This window comes from Lampris incognitus, chromosome 19 (assembly GCF_029633865.1).
Source record: "Lampris incognitus isolate fLamInc1 chromosome 19, fLamInc1.hap2, whole genome shotgun sequence".
NCBI classification, from domain to species: domain Eukaryota; kingdom Metazoa; phylum Chordata; class Actinopteri; order Lampriformes; family Lampridae; genus Lampris; species Lampris incognitus.
Genome location: NC_079229.1, coordinates 11,946,157 through 11,963,673, shown reverse-complemented (window position 1 = coordinate 11,963,673; position 17,517 = coordinate 11,946,157). Strand labels below are relative to the sequence as shown.

At 52.3% G+C, this 17,517-nt stretch overlaps 1 protein-coding gene and 2 non-coding genes across 3 annotated transcripts in view; 2 read left to right on the top strand and 1 right to left on the bottom strand.

The window, feature by feature from the left end:
• acp5b (acid phosphatase 5b, tartrate resistant) overlaps positions 1-17,517 on the bottom strand; it is a 120,915-nt gene that overhangs the window by 52,454 nt on the left and 50,944 nt on the right. The gene's annotated exons all lie outside the window — the stretch shown is intronic.
• trnav-aac (transfer RNA valine (anticodon AAC)) lies at positions 12,050-12,122 on the top strand. Its single transcript has one exon. It is a non-coding gene; the product is annotated as a tRNA-Val (tRNA).
• Positions 13,961-14,033, top strand: trnav-aac (transfer RNA valine (anticodon AAC)). The gene has a single exon. It is a non-coding gene; the product is annotated as a tRNA-Val (tRNA).

Genomic DNA, 17,517 nt, shown 5'->3' with positions numbered 1-17,517 from the left:
AGCCTTCAAGACTGCGTTGGAAGAGGCAGAGAGGGTGGAGGCTGTGATGGCCCAACACAACCAACCAAGACCCCGAGTGCGTCAGGCTGAGGTCCACGCAGATGAGGGAGACGTCGAAAGAGGGGTCGTCTGCCAGGTTCGTCCGTCACCACGCCGAAGGCAACCAGGCCGACGCCAACCGTGGACATCGTTTTTATCAACCCCACCCCTTTTGGCTCCTCGGGACAGCTGTCTGCTGCTTCTGTTTCAAGGCCTCACAATCTGCAACCACATGTCCAGACCTATGATAAAAACAACATTGTTTCTCCACCCTAGGATTTGGAGGAGTACCGACACGAAACGTTTGGGTAACGTGCAGGTTAGGATTTCGTGAGTCCCCGCCGCCGGGGGAGGAAATATTACGCGGCACAAAAACGCTTTTATGTGTTAGCGCGAACTCGTCCGCCAACACTGCTGCCTGATGCAGAGTGGACACTTTTTGTTCATTCAAAGTGACAATGCGGTCAGGCACACAGTTTTTGAAATCCTTCAACACTATCAGCTCTTTTAAGGACGCCAAGTCGTGGACTTTGCAAGCCGAACACCATCGTTTAAAGAGAAGGCTTTTTTCCCCGCGCAAAGTCAGTATACATCTGATTTGGGCTTTTCCTGAGGCCTCTGAAACGTTGTCGGTACGCCTCTGGCACCAGCTCATATGCCCGCAGAATAGCACTTTTGAGTTTTTCATAGACAATGCTATCCGCGGCGGGAAGTGAGGCGCAAGCTTCCAGAGCTTTCCCAGTTAGTTCACACTGGAGCAATATAGCCCACGCATCCTGTGGCCAGCTCGAAGCGGCGGCTATGCGCTCAAACGCACCGAAGTAGGTTTCAACTTCGGCCTCACGGAACACAGGGACCAACGTGATGTTTTTGCTCACATCAAAAGCGGCAACTCACTCGTAACAGCCGAGCCAGGTCCTAACTGCAGCTCTAACTGTCGCATTTTGACGGCTGTCTCTGCCTCCAACTTCCTCAACTCCAACTCCCTACGAAGCTGAAGTTCCCTCTCCTTTTCCCTTTCCTCTTTTTCCAACTGGAGACGAGCAAGACGGACTTTTAACCGCACATCCAGTTTAGAACCAGGCGTGGACTCTACGGAGAAAGGTCCAAGGGGGGGTAGGGTAACCGGTTTCTTCTCTGTCACACCACGGGAACCCGGAGTAAAACTAACCGGTATTTGCTCAGCCGGCTCCTCTGCTGGAGAATCAGAGCGGCTGTCAGCCGAGAACAATGCGGCTTCACCACGAGGCGCCGTTAAGCTCAGAACCCCTCGAACAATTAGCGCATCTATAAGCGCAGCTTTCAGGTCCCTTTTAGAAAGAGAACCTGAGATGGATGTTATGGCTCGCTCACCCCGCGCCGTGGCCCGCCCACCCCGCGCCGGCAGCCAATCGGCTCGTCAGGGCCGGGCTTAGTCATCAGGGCTGGGCTTAAGTTTGGTGGCCTCCCACGTGCCCGTTGTCAGTTCGTGTTGTAACCTCCCCGCACCCGCAGTAGCGGCTACTCTCCTCCCACGGTCCTTTTCTCTACGAACTCATCCCAGCCCTTGGTTCACGTCTTTCCCTTGCAAAGTTTCCCCGTGGAAGTATCCTGCCGTGTTCCCGTTTGGATTACCCTCGAGTTTTTTTCCCCCTTGGACTTTCCGTTTTTTCCTTGTCGCTCATTGCCTTCCGATGTTTAACTATTTGTACGCGTAAGGAATAAAGTACGCCAGTTTTCGGCTAACCCCATCTCTGTCTGGTGTCGTGCGCTTGGGGTCTTCCACAAACCCTAACAGTACGAACTGACCATGACGACCCCAGCCGACACAGAGAGCGTACCGGCCAGCCCGCTTCGAGCGGCTCTCATCGAACAGATTCAACTGACTAACTCCCACACCCAGCATCTAGAGGCGGCCCCCGCCGCGGTGAGAGATCTTCAGACTCGGGTCCCGCCCCTCCAGGCCTGTGTGGGTAACCTAACGAGGCAGCAGGCGGCGTTGGCGAGCCAACAAGCAGAGATCCTGCGGCAGTTGCAAACGATCACGGCGGCTCTCACCATCCAGCCGCCGGGCCAGCCTGTCCCTGGAGTCGTGGGTAACCCGCCCCCTGGGCCCGCTGCCCCAGTTAACCCTGTGGGGCTCAACCCAGTTCCCCGGGAGCCCTGCCTCTCCAGCCCACGACCGTTTGATGGCGACTTTGAGACCTGTGCCACGTTCATCATGCAGTGTGAGCTGGTCTTCCTGCACCAACCCAGCATGTTCACGTCTGATGCTGCCCGGGTCGCTTATGTGACCAACCTGCTCACAGGCCGAGCAGCTCAGTGGGCCACTGCTTCCTGGTCCATGAAGGCCAGTTTCTGCCTCACCTACGAGGCCTTTGAGGCGGAACTACGGAAGGTTTTCCACCATCCAGTTGGTGGCCAGGACCCTGGTGCTCTGCTGAGCAGTATCCAGCAGGGCAGTGGCAGTGTCACAGACTACTCAGTGGAGTTCAGGCTGTCAAGGACCAGCTAGCCACCCAGGAGGAGCCCACCTCCCTCGAGGACCTGATCAAGCTCGCCATCCGCATCGACGGACGCCTCCGGGAGAGGAGGCGCGAGCGAGCCCTGTGTGGATCCCCGTCCATTCCCCAGTCGTCCAGCACTCCTAACAGGATCCCTACTCCTGTTCGCCCCACTTTCCCTGTGGCCGTTTCTCCCCCCACGCCCCAGACCACGACGGGGGAGGAACCTATGCAGCTGGGGCACACGCACCTTAGCCCGGCCGAACGGGAGGCCCGGTTCAAGGCGGGTCAGTGCCTCTACTGTGGCCAGAAGGGACATCTGATCAGCGGCTGCCCCACTCGGCCAAAAGACTCGGCTCACTGGGGCCCCGGGAGATCCTAGTGAGCCGACTTTCCTGTTCCTGCCGTCCTGCCCCACAGAACCATCTAGTTAACATTACCCTGGCCTGGGCTGACCAGCGGCTCACGGTGGGTGCACTCCTCGACTCGGGGGCTGATGAGTGTTTCCTGGACTCGGAGTTTGCTGCCCAGGCTAACATCCCGCTGGAGACGCTGGAGAAGCCCATGGAGGCCTTCGCGCTGGACGAGCGCTGCCTGGCCAGCGTCAGCCAACGCACCCACCCTGTCTCTCTCACCATAGCAGGTAACCATGTGGAGAGACTTCGGTTCTACATCATCCAGTCCCGTTAGTCCCTGTGATCCTAGGGCGCCCCTGGTTCATGCAGCATGAGCCACACATCGCCTGGGCCTCCGGTACCATCATGGAGTGGAGCGCCTCCTGTCATGCCCAATGTCTCCAGGCGGCTCCCGCCCCATCCCCCCGACGTGCCCCTAGTACCCCGCCTCCCGACCTCTCCTCTGTTCCCCCTGAGTACCATGAGTTAGGTGAGGTTTTCAGCAAGACCCGGGCCCAATCTCTTCCTCCTCATCGGCCTTATGACTGTGCTATCAACCTCCACTCTGGGGCACCCCTTCCCAGCAGTCGTCTGTACTGTCTGACCATCCCCGAGAAAGCTGCGATGGACGAGTACATCTCCGAGTCCTTGGCAGCGGGGCTCATTCGGCCCTCGTCCTCCCAGGTGGCAGCTGGATTCTTTTTCGTGAAGAAGAAGGATGGGGGCCTCCGACCCTGCATTGACTATCGCCAACTCAATGAGATAACCGTCAAGAACAAGTACCCCCTTCCTCTCACGAGTTCCACCCTTGAGCCCCTCACCCAGGCTACAGTCTTCACTAAGCTGGACCTGTGGTGTGCCTATCATCTGGTCCGGATCCGGAAGGGGGACGAGTGGAAGACAGCCTTTAAGACGCCCCGGGGTCATTATGAGTACCTGGTCATGCCGTTCGGCCTCACCAACGCCCCGGCGGTATTCCAGGCTCTCATGAATGACATTCTCCGCGACATGCTCGACGAGTTTGTGGTGGTGTACCTCGATGACATTCTCATCTTCTCCAGGACCCTCGAGGAACATGTCCAGCATGTCCGCCGGGTACTCGAACGTCTCCTCCGGAACCGGCTCTTGGTCAAGGCAGAGAAGTGCCGGTTCCGTTCCCCTTCCGTTGACTACCTGGGCTTCGTCGTTGAGAGGGGACAGACCCGGGCCGACCCCCGCAAGATCCAGGCTGTGGTGGAATGGCCCGATCCCACATCACGGAAGGAATTACAGAGCTTCCTCGGGTTTGCGAACTTCTATCGGAGGTTCATCCGAAACTACAGCTGCGTGGCAGAACCTCTCACCAGGCTGACCTCCCCTTCCCAGCCGTTCATCTGGTCCCCGGCTGCCCGCTCTGCGTTCCAGTCCCTCAAGGAGAGGTTCACCAGCGCCCCGGTCCTGCTCCACCCCCACCCCAAGAGGCAGTTCATCGTAGAGGTGGACGCTGCTGACACCGGGTTGGGGGCTGTCCTCTCCCAGCGGTCAGCGTCTGACCAGAAGGTCCACCCATGCGCCTTCTTCTCTCGCCGGTTCCTCCCCGCCGAGGAGAACTACGATGTCGGGAACCGGGAGCTGCTGGCAGTGGTGGCTGCTCTGGATGAGTGGCGCCATTGGCTGGAGGGGGCGGAACAGCCGTTCACCATCTGGACGGATCATAAGAACTTGACGTTCATCCGGGCAACCAAGCGCCTCAATGGTCGGTAGGCACGGTGGGCCAGCTTCCTCAGTCGGTTTGATTCCACGCTGACTTATCGCCCCGGGTCCCGCAACACGAAGGCAGACTCCCTGTCCCGACAACACCCGAGGAGGGAGCCAGCTACAGAGGAGCCGACTCCCATCCTTCCTGAGGCCAGGGTGGTTGGCGTGGTTACCTGGGGCATCGAGCCGTGGTCAGGCAGGCGTTGCGCTCCCATCCCGCCCCGAGCCACGTCCCTCCACGCCGCCTATTCGTCCTGGACGCAGTCCGGCCCCGGGTTCTCCATTGGGGCCATGCCAGTCAGTTTGCTTGCCACCCGGGTGTCCACCGCACCTTCACCTTTCTGGCTCGGCGTTTCTGGTGGCCCACCATGAGGAACGACGTCAGGGACTTCGTAGGGGCCTGCTCCGTCTGTGCTCGCAGCAAGGCCTCTCACCAGGCACCCGCGGGTCTGCTGCAGCCCCTCCCATCTCCAAGCTGGCCCTGGTCCCATGTGGCGTTGGATTTTGTCTCCGGACTGCCGCCCTCCTAGGGTAACACTGTGATCCTGACAGTGGTGGACCGCTTCAGTAAGGGAGTGCACCTGGTGGCCCTCCCCAGACTCCCATCGGCTCCTGAGACGGCGGACCTCCTGACGAGCCACGTGTTCCGTCTCCACGGCCTTCCCCTGGACGTCGTCTCGGACCGAGGGCCCCAGTTCGTCTCCCAGGTATGGCGGGCCTTTTGTAAGGGGTTGGGTGTTTCTGTTAGTCTCTCCTCTGGCTATCACCCACAGACTAACGGACAGACAGAGAGGATGAACCAGAGCGTGGAGTCTGCCCTCCGGTGCGTGGCCGCCAAGAAGCCCAGCTCCTGGAGCCGGTTCCTCCCCTGGGTCGAGTATGCCATCAACTCCCTGGTCAGCTCTGCCACCGGCCTCTCACCTTTTGAGGTGTCCCTGGCCACACCCGCAGTAGTGGCTACTCTCCTCCCACGGTCCTTTTCTCTACGAACTCATCCCAGCCCTTGGTTCATGTCTTTCCCTTGCAAAGTTTCTCCGTGGAAGTATCCTGCCGTTTTCCTGTTTGGATTACCCGCGAGTTTTTTTCCCCCTTGGACTTTCCGTTTTTTCCTTGTCGCTCATGGCCTTCCGATGTTTAACTATTTGTACGCGTAAGGAATAAAGTACGCCAGTTTTCGGCTAACCCCATCTCTGTCTGGTGTCGTGCGCTTGGGGTCTTCCACAAACCCTAACAATGGAGATGCCATAATGCACCGCAATATCACATAGCTCTTTTTTCCTACAATCATCCAGCTGAGCTAATGTAGGATTAGCTGTAAATTCACACAAATCAAACGTAGCCATAGTTGAGAACACCACAACACCACATACGGGCCTCAGGTACCACCACTCAACCTCACACCTTCAAAAGGTCACATCCACCAGTGGCAAATTACGGCAAGCTGAAATTAGACGTATGGCTAGCCCAACAAACAAACTTCCCCCGTTCCTACCTGGTTGAAGCTTCGCCTATCTGTCTTCTCGGAGCGTGCCGGGCTCGGGGCGGCTGTAAAGGCTGACCTTCGGCGGCCTGAGCCCCGAAAAGCCTACCCCCGCAAGGGAGCCTTGTCCCCACACAGGATTACTCCTAAAACAAGAAAGGCAAAATAACAAAAGAGTGTCCGATGGAAGGACTGATCACAGCCCAGCTGGACACTCCCCTATTCTAACCAGGGAAGCTGTCTGAGACACCAAACGAATGAGAATATTCACCGCGCAAGCCACCGCAGACAAAGCTGCACACAGCAACAATTAACACACACCAGGAATCCACCTCCTTACTGTCTTATTCACAAAAAAATTAATTGGCGGACGAGCCCCCAATTGTTACGTTCCCCGTTAAAGGTCCAGGGGATGAGGGGAAGTAACAAAGAAAATAAAAGTATCACGGGGGAATAAGAAAGGTGGGAGGCGGAACCAGGTGTAAAAACAGATTTATTAACAAAACGGACTCTTTGGTCAAACTATAAAATAAACAGGCAACTAAAGATGCTGGCGCTTAACTAACCAGGCGTTTAACAAAACAAACGCAGATCCAACCAAACTGAAAGAAACAACACTAATAAGGTTTCACCCTCCTTCTCAAGGAGTATAGACACAAGAGCTTGCTCTCTGGTTGACACCAATGGCCCACTGGTCGTCTCTCTCCACACACTGCTGCCAACAATGGCCCACTGGTACTATTGGGTGTCCCTCTCCAAGTTATATACCCAGCTGATGAGGAATTGGGGTCACCTGGGCTCAATCACCTGGAGAGGGAAAACTACAGACACACAGCACTAGGGCCGTAATGCCCCCATTGAGAACTCTTCCCAGATCGGCAGAGTGGGCCACGCACACGGTCTCTATCTTTGTTGCTCCATTGGTGGACAGCGGTGCTGGGCCCTTGTAGACACAGGGTCCACCATTTCCATTGTGCGTCCAGCGGTGCTGCCAGAGACAGAGTGGAGGCCCACCACCTGTAAAATCAGAACTGTGACCGGGGAACTAACCGGCATGCTGGGGAAGAGAGCACTGCAGGTGCATGCAGGAAAAGCCGCAGCCACCCACGAGTTTTGGTTAGCTGAAATACAAGACCCTTGCATCATCGGGCTGGACTTGCTGACTCGCTGGGGGGCTCTGGTCGATGTGTCGAGTAATGCCATTCACCTCGGCACTGACACCCTGGCCCTTCAGCGCCGTCCAGAGAGGAAGGTGGGACGTATCCACATCCAGCCAACTCCACCTGTCACCACGCCGCCCCCACCCCCACTGTCACCACCACTGCTACCCGAGGGGATGACGACACTGCCCGGCCCACCAACAATGACGACGACCCTCATTGAGGCTACCATTCCTCAGACACCTTCACTGGACACTGTTGCCGCCATCCAGGATCTGTATCAGCGGAGCAGTGAAGGGCTGGACCCTCTGCAGAGCCAACAGCTGAAAGACATGCTCCAACAGTTCGCTGAGATTTTTGCTGCACGCGAAGAGGAGTGCACCCAGACCAACCTGGTGCAGCACACAATTGACACTGGCACAACCCCGCCCATTAGACTGCGACCCTACCGGTTAGTGCTTGTCAAGCGTGAAGCTGCAGAGCAGATGATTCTAGAGATGGCTGCGGCCGGGGTGATAGAGCCATCCAACAGCCCTTGGGCCGCCCCTGCCACCCTGGTGAAAAAGAAGGACGATACCTGGAGGTTCTGTGTGGACTTTCGTCAGCTGAACAATGCAACTCGTAAGAACTCCTACCCCTTGCCCCGCATTGACGACGCTCTGGACCACATCGCAGGGTCACAGTGGTTCAGCTCACTTGACCTACGGAGCGGTTACTGGCAGGTGGAGCTGGCACCAGAAGCCAGACCCAAGACGGCCTTCACCATCGGCCAGGGACTCTGGCAGTTTCGTGTGATGCCCTTTGGTCTATGCAACGCCCCCGCCACGTTCGAGAGACTAATGGAGAGGGTGCTGGCTCACATTCCCCGCAACCGATGCGTGGTTTACCTTGATGACCTTCTGGTTCATGCCGCTGACTTCGAGCTGGCCCTAGAGAACCTCCGTCAGGTCTTCCAAGCCATTCGGGCGGCGGGCCTGCGCCTGCACCCCAAGAAATGTAACCTCCGTCGACGTGAGACCAAGTTTTTGGGCCATGTGGTGGGGGCAGAGGGCGTGGCCCCTGATCCTACTAAGGTGGAGACGGTCGAGAAATGGTAGAGGCTAGTTCCCATCGATGCAGAGAACGGAAATTGAGTAGAGAACGATCAACTGAGCATGCGCGAAATGCCTCTACCATGCCTCCACAAGCCCCGCGTAGCATCCAGACGCTAGTATTCTAGGAAGACCCACCCCTACTCTGCGTCTGATTAGCTAACTTTAACCCTAATCCCGCCCTAACCCTAACCTTAACCTACCCAAACAACGGAGGCAACGAGTACTTGCGCATGCTCAGTTGACCGTTCTCTGCATCGATGGGAACTAGCCTCTACCGTTGAGAAATGGCCAGTTCCGCGAAACGTCAGCGAGGTGCACAGCTTCACGGGGCTCGTCTCCTATTACCGAAGTTTTGTCCGCAACTTTGCCTCCATTGCCAGTCCCCTACACGGTCTCTCCGAGAAGGGACGGGAGTTCAACTGGGACGACAACTGTGCAGCCACCTTTGCCCGGCTCTTCACCGCCTTGATCACTGCACCCATCCTGGCCCTTCCTGATCCTAAGTGCCGCTTCATCGTGGACACAGACGCCAGCAATGTGGGGCTGGGGGCCGTCCTGTCTCAGGAGGTTGCTAGGAGAGAGAGAGTGGTGGCCTACTACAGTCGTGTCTTGAGCTGCCCTGAACGCAATTACTGCGTTACACGACGCGAGCTCCCGACGGTGGTCGCGGCGTTCAACCATTTTCGCCCCTATCTCTATGGCCAGACCTTTCTCCTGCAGACGGATCATGCGGCCCTGATCTGGCTGCTCAGCCTTAAGGAGCCCGAAGGCCAGGTGGCTAGGTGGATTGAGGAGCTGCAGAGCTACGACTTCGAGACCCAGCACCGAGCTGGGCGCCTGCACAACAAGGCAGATGCCCTCTCCCGTCGTCCCTGTAAGGACTGCAGACATTGTGAGCGCCAAGAGGAGCGAGACAGAGCAATCCTCCAAGTGTCCACCACGCGGCAGGTTGAGCCAGAGGAGGCGTGGCTGATGGCAATGGACAAGCAGGAGTGGCAAACAGCGCAGGATAGTGATCCCACCCTGGCTAGGGTGAGACAGTGGGTCGACGCCAAGGCACGCTCCCACTGGCAAGCTGTCTCTGCCATGTCGGTGGAGACCAAGGCCTACTTTTCCCAGTGGGCCACCTTGGCCCGGTGTGATGGACTGTTGTACCGGGTCTGGCAAGCGCCGGGCCGGGGAAGAAGTGTGTGGCAGTTATTGGTGCCCAAGGACTGGCGCCAACGAGTGCTACAGGCGGCCCACGGCTCGGTGGGGGCAGGTCACTATGGGGTCGCAAAGACGCTGAACTTTTTGTGCACTGTTGTGATGCCTGCACCACCAAGAAAGGGCCAACCAGACGCTCCCATGCCCCCCTACAACAATATCAGGTGGGGGGCCCCATGGAACGGGTCGGTGTGGACTTCCTTGGCCCATTTCCCACCACAGACAACGGAAACCGGTACGTCCTTGTGGCCATGGACAACTTTACCAAATGGCCTGAGGCGTATGCGGTCCCAGACCAGAGCGCTGCCACTTAGCCGAGCGGCTGGTGTGTGAGATGTTCTGTCGGTTCGGTGCGCCCAAAGAAATACACAGCGATCAGGAGCGGAACTTCGAGGCACAGGTGTTCACTGAGGTGTGTCAACGCATGGGGGTGAAGGAGACCAGGACAACACCCCTCTACCCCCAGAGCGACGGACTGGTGGAGAGGTTCAATCGAACGCTCACAACACAACTCGCTATTGTCACCTCACGGCACCAGCGAGACTGGGACTGTCATCTACCCTTGGTCCCCTGGGCGTACCGGTCGGCAGTACAAGAAAGTACGTACACCGGCCGCGCTCATGTTCGGGAGAGAACTAAGGACTCCTGTGGACTTAGCCTCTGGCACGCCCCCTGGCACTGACCTTCCCAAGATACCTGGTTTCGAGTACCTGCGGGACCTCCAACAACGTCTGGCCGAGGCACACGAGTTTGCTCGTTAGCATCAGGAACAGGCAGGTGCGAAACAAAAGCGGGCGTATGACGCTCGTTGTCAGGGTCGCTCCTTCACACCGGGAGCGAAAGTGTGGGTCTTCAACCCAACCCGGAAGAGAATAGTCTCCCCCAAGCTCGCCAGCCAGTGGGTAGGGCCCTGCGAGGTGTTGGAGCAGCTTTCGGATGTTGTGTACCGGGGTGGTAGTTCTGCACCGGGACCGTTTGGCACCTTACCGCCCCTTGGCTGAAGAACCGGCAGATCAGTTTAGCCCACACCTGGGACGGTCCCTCCTACACCCACAAGCCCTACCAACCGGACGGACAGTGGGGAACAGGGATCCGTGCCCCCGCGACGGCGGAGACGGCTTCCCCTTCGCTATAGGGACTTTGTTGTCGGCTGAGGACAGGCGACACACTGGAGGGGGTAATGTAGCGAAGAGGCTACCCCGTTAGAATTGGGCCCTCCTGTTTTACCCATCAGGCACTGCGTTCAGATTGTCAGTTGATTATTAAATGTTTTGTAAGTGTTTTATGTGGTTTTATGCGTTTATGTGATTACTATTTGGTGTGGTGTAGTTGTAGTTGTCATTCTGTTGTGTTGTGTAACTTTGGGACTGAAACCCTGATCAACTTTGTTGTTCGTCGTGTAGATAAGCCCCATGTATTGTGTCACAATTTTCTTACGTTCTTGTCTCTGTGTGAGTTCAATAAAGGAGACTGAAAAGTTACCTTTGTTATTACTTCTACGTTTGCCACAATATTGTAGTCCAGATTATGGTCCCCACACCGCTTCTGGTGTTGGAAAATTGCGGCGCGGACTCACGTTTGCAGCGGCCTCACCCAGTACTGATTATGCAGGTCTTTGTCCATGTCTGTCTAAGTATGTGTCATCGTGTGAAGTTTTTATCTTGATTGTCGATTTCGCTTGGCCAGGCGAACTGGGGCTGGATCGGCTGAGAGACCTTGGTCTGTTGCGTGCTGTGGGTCCGAAGAGGAAACACCGAGGGTGGTCTGACAGAATGCGGAAGCGAGGCAGGCTAAGGTAACTGCAAGCCCACCTCCCTGCCCGAGAGGAAACACTGAGGCGGAATGGCGGCGGCCTAACCTCGCGTCGACTGTGCAGTGTTGTCTCCGTCTGCGTGAAATACGTGAAATGACCACGACCTCTTAACGTTCACATTACGTGGTGGTGGCACGTAATGTGTTAAAATTACAAGCCTGGTCTGCTGCATCCGGTTGACCAAGGTACCACAGGCCCTGCCTGGAGCTCCGCCTGAGGGGGAAACTCAGAGGGCAGTCTGACGGGACGTGGAGATGGGGCAGGCTAGGCTAACTGCTAGCCCATGCAGACCAGCAGTTCCGACAGTCATCTTGGCTGGCGTTCGTTCTCTGGACGGTGGAGTATTTGGACTGTGTTACACTGGGTGGACTGTGTTGTTGGCTGTTTGTATTGTGTTGTGTTGTTTCTCATGCCTGATCCTGATTTCTTTTAAATATGTGAACCACTGCCACTCCACAGGTACTGTCCCTGACCTCCACATGACACTGACACAATTTGATAAGTTGCTGTGACATGGGTTATGTTTAATGAAAACAGCTACTCATGATACAGATGAAACTATTGTTCATCCAACGTAAATCGTTACTATCAACAGGGCAGACAATTTTAGTCATAGGTGTATGTCTGTACTACGCGTTTTCCGTTTCCGTAGTGTAGTGGTTACCACGTTCGCTTAACACGCGAAAGGTCCCCGGTTCCAAACCGGGCGGAAACAGTTCGCTGTTTCTGTGCGCTCGGATGGAGCCGTATTTCTCCGTTTTTTCAATGCAAACAAATCATAGATTACTTAACACACCACTGTGCGTCTCATGTTATTAAAACACTCATCATATACACACTGCACTGCTCCTGATACAGAGGGCTACTTAAACATGACCTACATGCCCTCCTCCTGCAACTGCTCCCTGAGAGGCTGTAGATCAAACTGTTTTGTTGGCCACCTTGACTCTTTGAATGCGGAATGAAACACAAATGTACGTTATTTCCTTAAGACAAATTTGTGGACAAATACAATATTGTAGCATATCGGCTTTCTGATATGGGAACTAGGCGACCACTAGGGGTGGGCTTTTTTAAGGGTTTTTAGGCGGGTGTTTAAAAGAAAGTGGGGGGTCTTATAATGGGGATACGCTTTCAGTAAAAAAAATCTTTGAATACTCTGAGTATTAACATTTAAATTAAACAACACAATGTAATAAGTAGTTCTGGTTAAAATGTGACACGGGTTATCTTTAATCCAAATAGCTCCTCATGACTCGTGTTCATCCAGCATAAATCACTACTATCAACAAGGCAGCGAGGTTTGCTCAGCGGTATGTGTCTGTACTACTCAGGTTTCCGTAGTGTATTGTTACTTTCGCCTAAAGGTCACCGTTTCGAGACCGGGCGGAAACAGTTTCCTGTCCTTCCTTGTGTACTCGGATGGCTCATTACTATCAACAGGGCAGAGACATTTGCTGAAAGGTATGTGTCTGTACTATATAGGTCTTGAATATCTCGTTAGTGTAGGGGGTATCACGTTCACTTCACACGCGGAAAGTCCCCGGTTCGAAACCGTGCGGAAACATTTTGCTGTCTGTGTGCTCGGATACGGCACTATTTCTCTCTTAACTTCAATATGAAAAGATCATAGATTACTTAACACACCACTGTGCACATCATGACTTTAAATCACTCATAACATACACACTGCACTGCTCCTGATAGAGAGGGTGTTTAAACTTGACCTATATTCCCTCTTCCTACAACTACTCCCTGAGAGACTGGACATCAAGCTGTTTTCTATACTCAAACTAGACTCATTGAATGCGGATTGAAACATAAATGTACGTTATTTCATTACGACACATTTGTGTACACATGTAATATTGAAGTCCAGACAAACGTTCTGTGGATTGTGGGGTATGGCAGGACGATTCCAATGGCCCTTATTGAATGTGGTCTCAGAAAACGCTGTCATATGGGTCAATTTATTATTTTGGCAAAAAATAAATGTCTGAACAGCGTCTGTATTTCTTCCCACTTCTATTTACACAAAATGTTCTAGCCCTGCCCTGTCACAAGCTGGTCAGGCACACAGGGAATTTGTGTTAATATCAGTGATGAAAAACACAGCGTGGCATCCAGTTTCCTTCTAAAACAAAATTATAATGAGACTTTCAAAGATGAAAAGGCAGAAAGGAAAGAGAAGCGAGAAAAGAGGTGGCAGTACCTTGCACAAATTTGCAGGTGAATTTATCAGTGGTGCAAATTAACATGTTGACTAACTCCATATACTGTCAAATAATTACTGTAGCTAGCTAGCATGCTTAATCATACCCTGTCATTAAAAAAATCTCTGAATACTCTGTGTATTCACATTTAAATTAAACAACACAAATTGATTTTTTTTTGTTTTTTGCTTTTTTTGCTTAAAATATGGCATGAGTTTTCTTTAATCCAAACAGCTATTTCATGATTCAGATGGAGCTATTCACCCTGCACATATCATTACTATCAGGAGGACAGAAAATTTGGTCAGAGGTATGTGTCTCTACTACGCATGATTTGTACGTTTCCGTAGTGTAGTGGTTATCACGTTCGCCTAACACGCGAAAGGTCCCCGATTCGAAACCGGGCGGAAACATCTTGCTGTACTTGGATGCAGCAGTAGTTCTATCATTGTGTCAATGCAAACAAATCATAGATTGCTTAACACACTACTGCGCATCAATACATTAAATCACTCGTAATATACACGCTGCACTGCTCCTGATAGTGAGGGGTATTTAAACATGACCTACATTCCCTCTTCACTGTAAACCCTAATGCTCAAAGTAATTTAATAGATTAAGTAGGGTATACTCAATGTTTTCAGAGTTCTACAAACTTAAAAATTTCAAGTTTGTGTGACACGTTCTTCCATTTTCTTCCTTTTAAGTAACTTAAACTCATAATTTTTAATTGACTTGAACTATTTTTTGCATTAATTAAGCAACACTTAAACGTATTACTTATGCCAAACTTAAAATGACGAGACCTAACTAATCACGTGGCATGACAACAGCGCAGCAGCGCCTATAGCCAATCAGAGAGTAGACAGGGAGAACTGGCCAATCAGAAGCAGGTATAGCGTTTCCCGCGGCCGCTCGAACAAAGCACCTGCTTCCATTCTGCAATCGCCACAGAGCGTGTTCGTGAGTCTTTAGTGGTCACCAGAAAGAGCAACATCTGGTAAGTCTACAACGTTCCTCTGAAAAGTGTAATCTAGCAGCATTAGCTAACCGTCTGTCAAGTTTGCGCTAGGTTGGTACCGTCGATTATTGCTAGCAGACAGACAGCTAGCTATACCTTGGAGGTACCGTAACCTCGTTCGTTAACACTGCAGGTGGTAACGTTAGCTACATCTTAATGTTTAACTGAAAAATAAGCGTCTTCTGAGGGTCTAACTAACATTAGCCGTAACGTTAGTGCTAATGTTAGGTAGCTATTATTAGCTGCATTGCGCTAGCCGACAAGTTGTGCTCATTCTAGTCTAACGTTAGCTGCTAGCTAACTAACCTTATGACAAGAAGAGGGGTCAAACGTTAACGTCGAGTAACTAGCCAGTTAGCTGACTTGGTACACATTGTTTGCTTGCAGACTAACGTAGCTACAGCTAATGGCTAGACCCCAGTGCATGTCGATGTGTATTATGTGACTATTTAACTTAAGCCATAGTAACTGCAAATATCTGAGTTGCATTAACTGAAAATGTTAAAGCCATAGTAGGCTAACTGCAAATATTTGAGTAGCAGTGACTGAAACTGTTAAAGCCATAGTAACAGTTACTATTAGAGTACCTTTGACTGAAAATGTTGAAGTTGTAGTAACTGCAAATATTTGAGACGCATTAACTGAAAATGTTAAAAGCCAGAGTAACTGCAGATATTCAAGTTGCAGTAACTGAAAATGTCAAAGCTATAGTAGCTGGCTGCTAATATTTGAGTAGCATCGACTGAAACTGTTCAAGCCATAGTAACTGTAAATATTCGAGTGTGCCGGCCTTCAGCCCTGCCCCAACCAAGCTCTCCAAGAAGTGCAGCTGGGTGCGTGTGGACTCGCTGCTCAAAGCCCTCCGCCTGCCTTGTGCCCGCCACAGACGTCCAGAGGTGAGCCCCGCCCTTAATGGCATGTCGTGTGTCTGAATACACCGTGCAGAGTCAGCTAATTTACCTGTCTCTGTGGTTCCTTGTCTAACTCTTCTCCCTCCCTCTGTGTGTGTTGCCTTCATCACCAGGCTTCGACAGCAGTGCGCCAGCCTTCAGCCCTGCCCCAACCCTAAGGCCGTCAAGAACCTGTGCGCCTGGGTGAGCGTGGACTCCTTGATGCTTCCAATATGGCCTGGCATTGTAAAATGTGCTCTTCTTCTTTTACTTCAAGAGCGGAGTTATTTGGACACTATAGACTGCAGCACAGCCACTTCTCCAGAGTTAGCCCTCTGCCATGCCTCTATACAGATTGCATGTGTACATTTCAGACACTTGATGCGCTGCGTACACATTTGTCAAGATATCATACTATACAACTTAGCAGTTGTGCTGAGCAGAGTCTGACTCAGCCTCACTTATTTAAATGCTCCTTATGCACATTTCAACAACCCTTTTTTGAATCCATTCTCTTCAGCCATCTCAGAAAGCATTTAAAAAATCATGAGACAGTGGCGTGCCCTTATAAGGTTTGTAGCTATAGCACAAATGTGTACTCTTCATTCAATACCCATAAAAGTAGAGAACACCAAGCAAGTCTAGCATCAGACTTTCAACCTGGCCTTGTCATTGAGGACCCCCAGAATCACCAAGCAAGTACTTCTGATGTCACTTGTGATTTGCACGGCGAATCCCAAAACCAGAGCACAGAAGTGGGGGAAGATGATAAATGTGACACTGATCTTCTAAGAAATCAACTTAAAATGAATGTGTCTTCCTTATTTCTGAAGGTGCAGGCTATCCTACATGTCTCAAACACGGCTATTCAAGAAATGGTAGACCACTTGAATGAGATCTTCACTTTATCTCAGCCATTGATCAAGGAGGCAGCTAATGACATATTGCTGAGAAATGGTCACAATATTGCAGAGTCTACACTGAATGAAGTTGTTGGCGCTGTCATGGACTCCAATATTTTATCTACATCCACCTCGAAAGGTGCAGAGTTGTCTTCATCCAAGCGCAGAAAAACCTTTATTGAGCGCAACTATCCATGTGTGATGCCAGTGGAGTATCAGTTGGAACAACCTGGACACACCAGCATGTATGTTCCCATTCTTCCACTGATTCAAGAGTTGTTTAAAAACACAGACATCCTTAACAAGATTACTGAACCAAATACTGCATCTGGTCAGTATGTGTCATGCTCAGATGGCTCTTACTTCCTTGAAAATGAGTTGCTGTCTTCAGGGGACCCCATCCTACCGCTTCAGCTATACATCGAGGATCTTGAAAATGCCAATCCGCTTGGCACGTCACGCAAGATTCACAAATTTACAGCTGTATATTGGGTTCTTGCAAATGTGCCACCTAAATACCGATCAGCATTACATACTATACAGCTAGCAATGCTGGTGAAAGTGACAGACCTTTAGTATTACAGTTATTCTTTTATTAACCTCAGAAAAAGGAGGATGTGATATTTTCTTAATGCACCCCGACCACTAGGTGGCGGTGTTGGTCTACTGAGACTAGTTCTATTTGTTTTTATTGAAGAACTCAATGTTATGTATGCACACATCGACAGTGCTGCATTTGATTTGGTGCTGTTCTATTGTGCTGGGATCGATTGGTGATGCCTGCGGGCTCTGGGTTGTTTGATCGGGTCTGCCTTTGATGCTGGGTCAGTCGAAATAAAGAATGCCACGGAGAGGTTGTGTCGAGCGACAGCGCTGTGTCCTGACGTGATTTAAAATACAATATTGGCGACGAGGATGGGATATATCTCTCTCCCACCACCTGCCCCCTTCCTGGCATTACCTGGCGAGCCTCCGGTACCATGGACTCGCTGGCTACATAGTTTTGAAAATTACATCATCGCCTCAGGGCTCGACGACGTGAGCCAGGCTAGGAAGACGGCTTTGTTGCTACACTGCTTGGGAG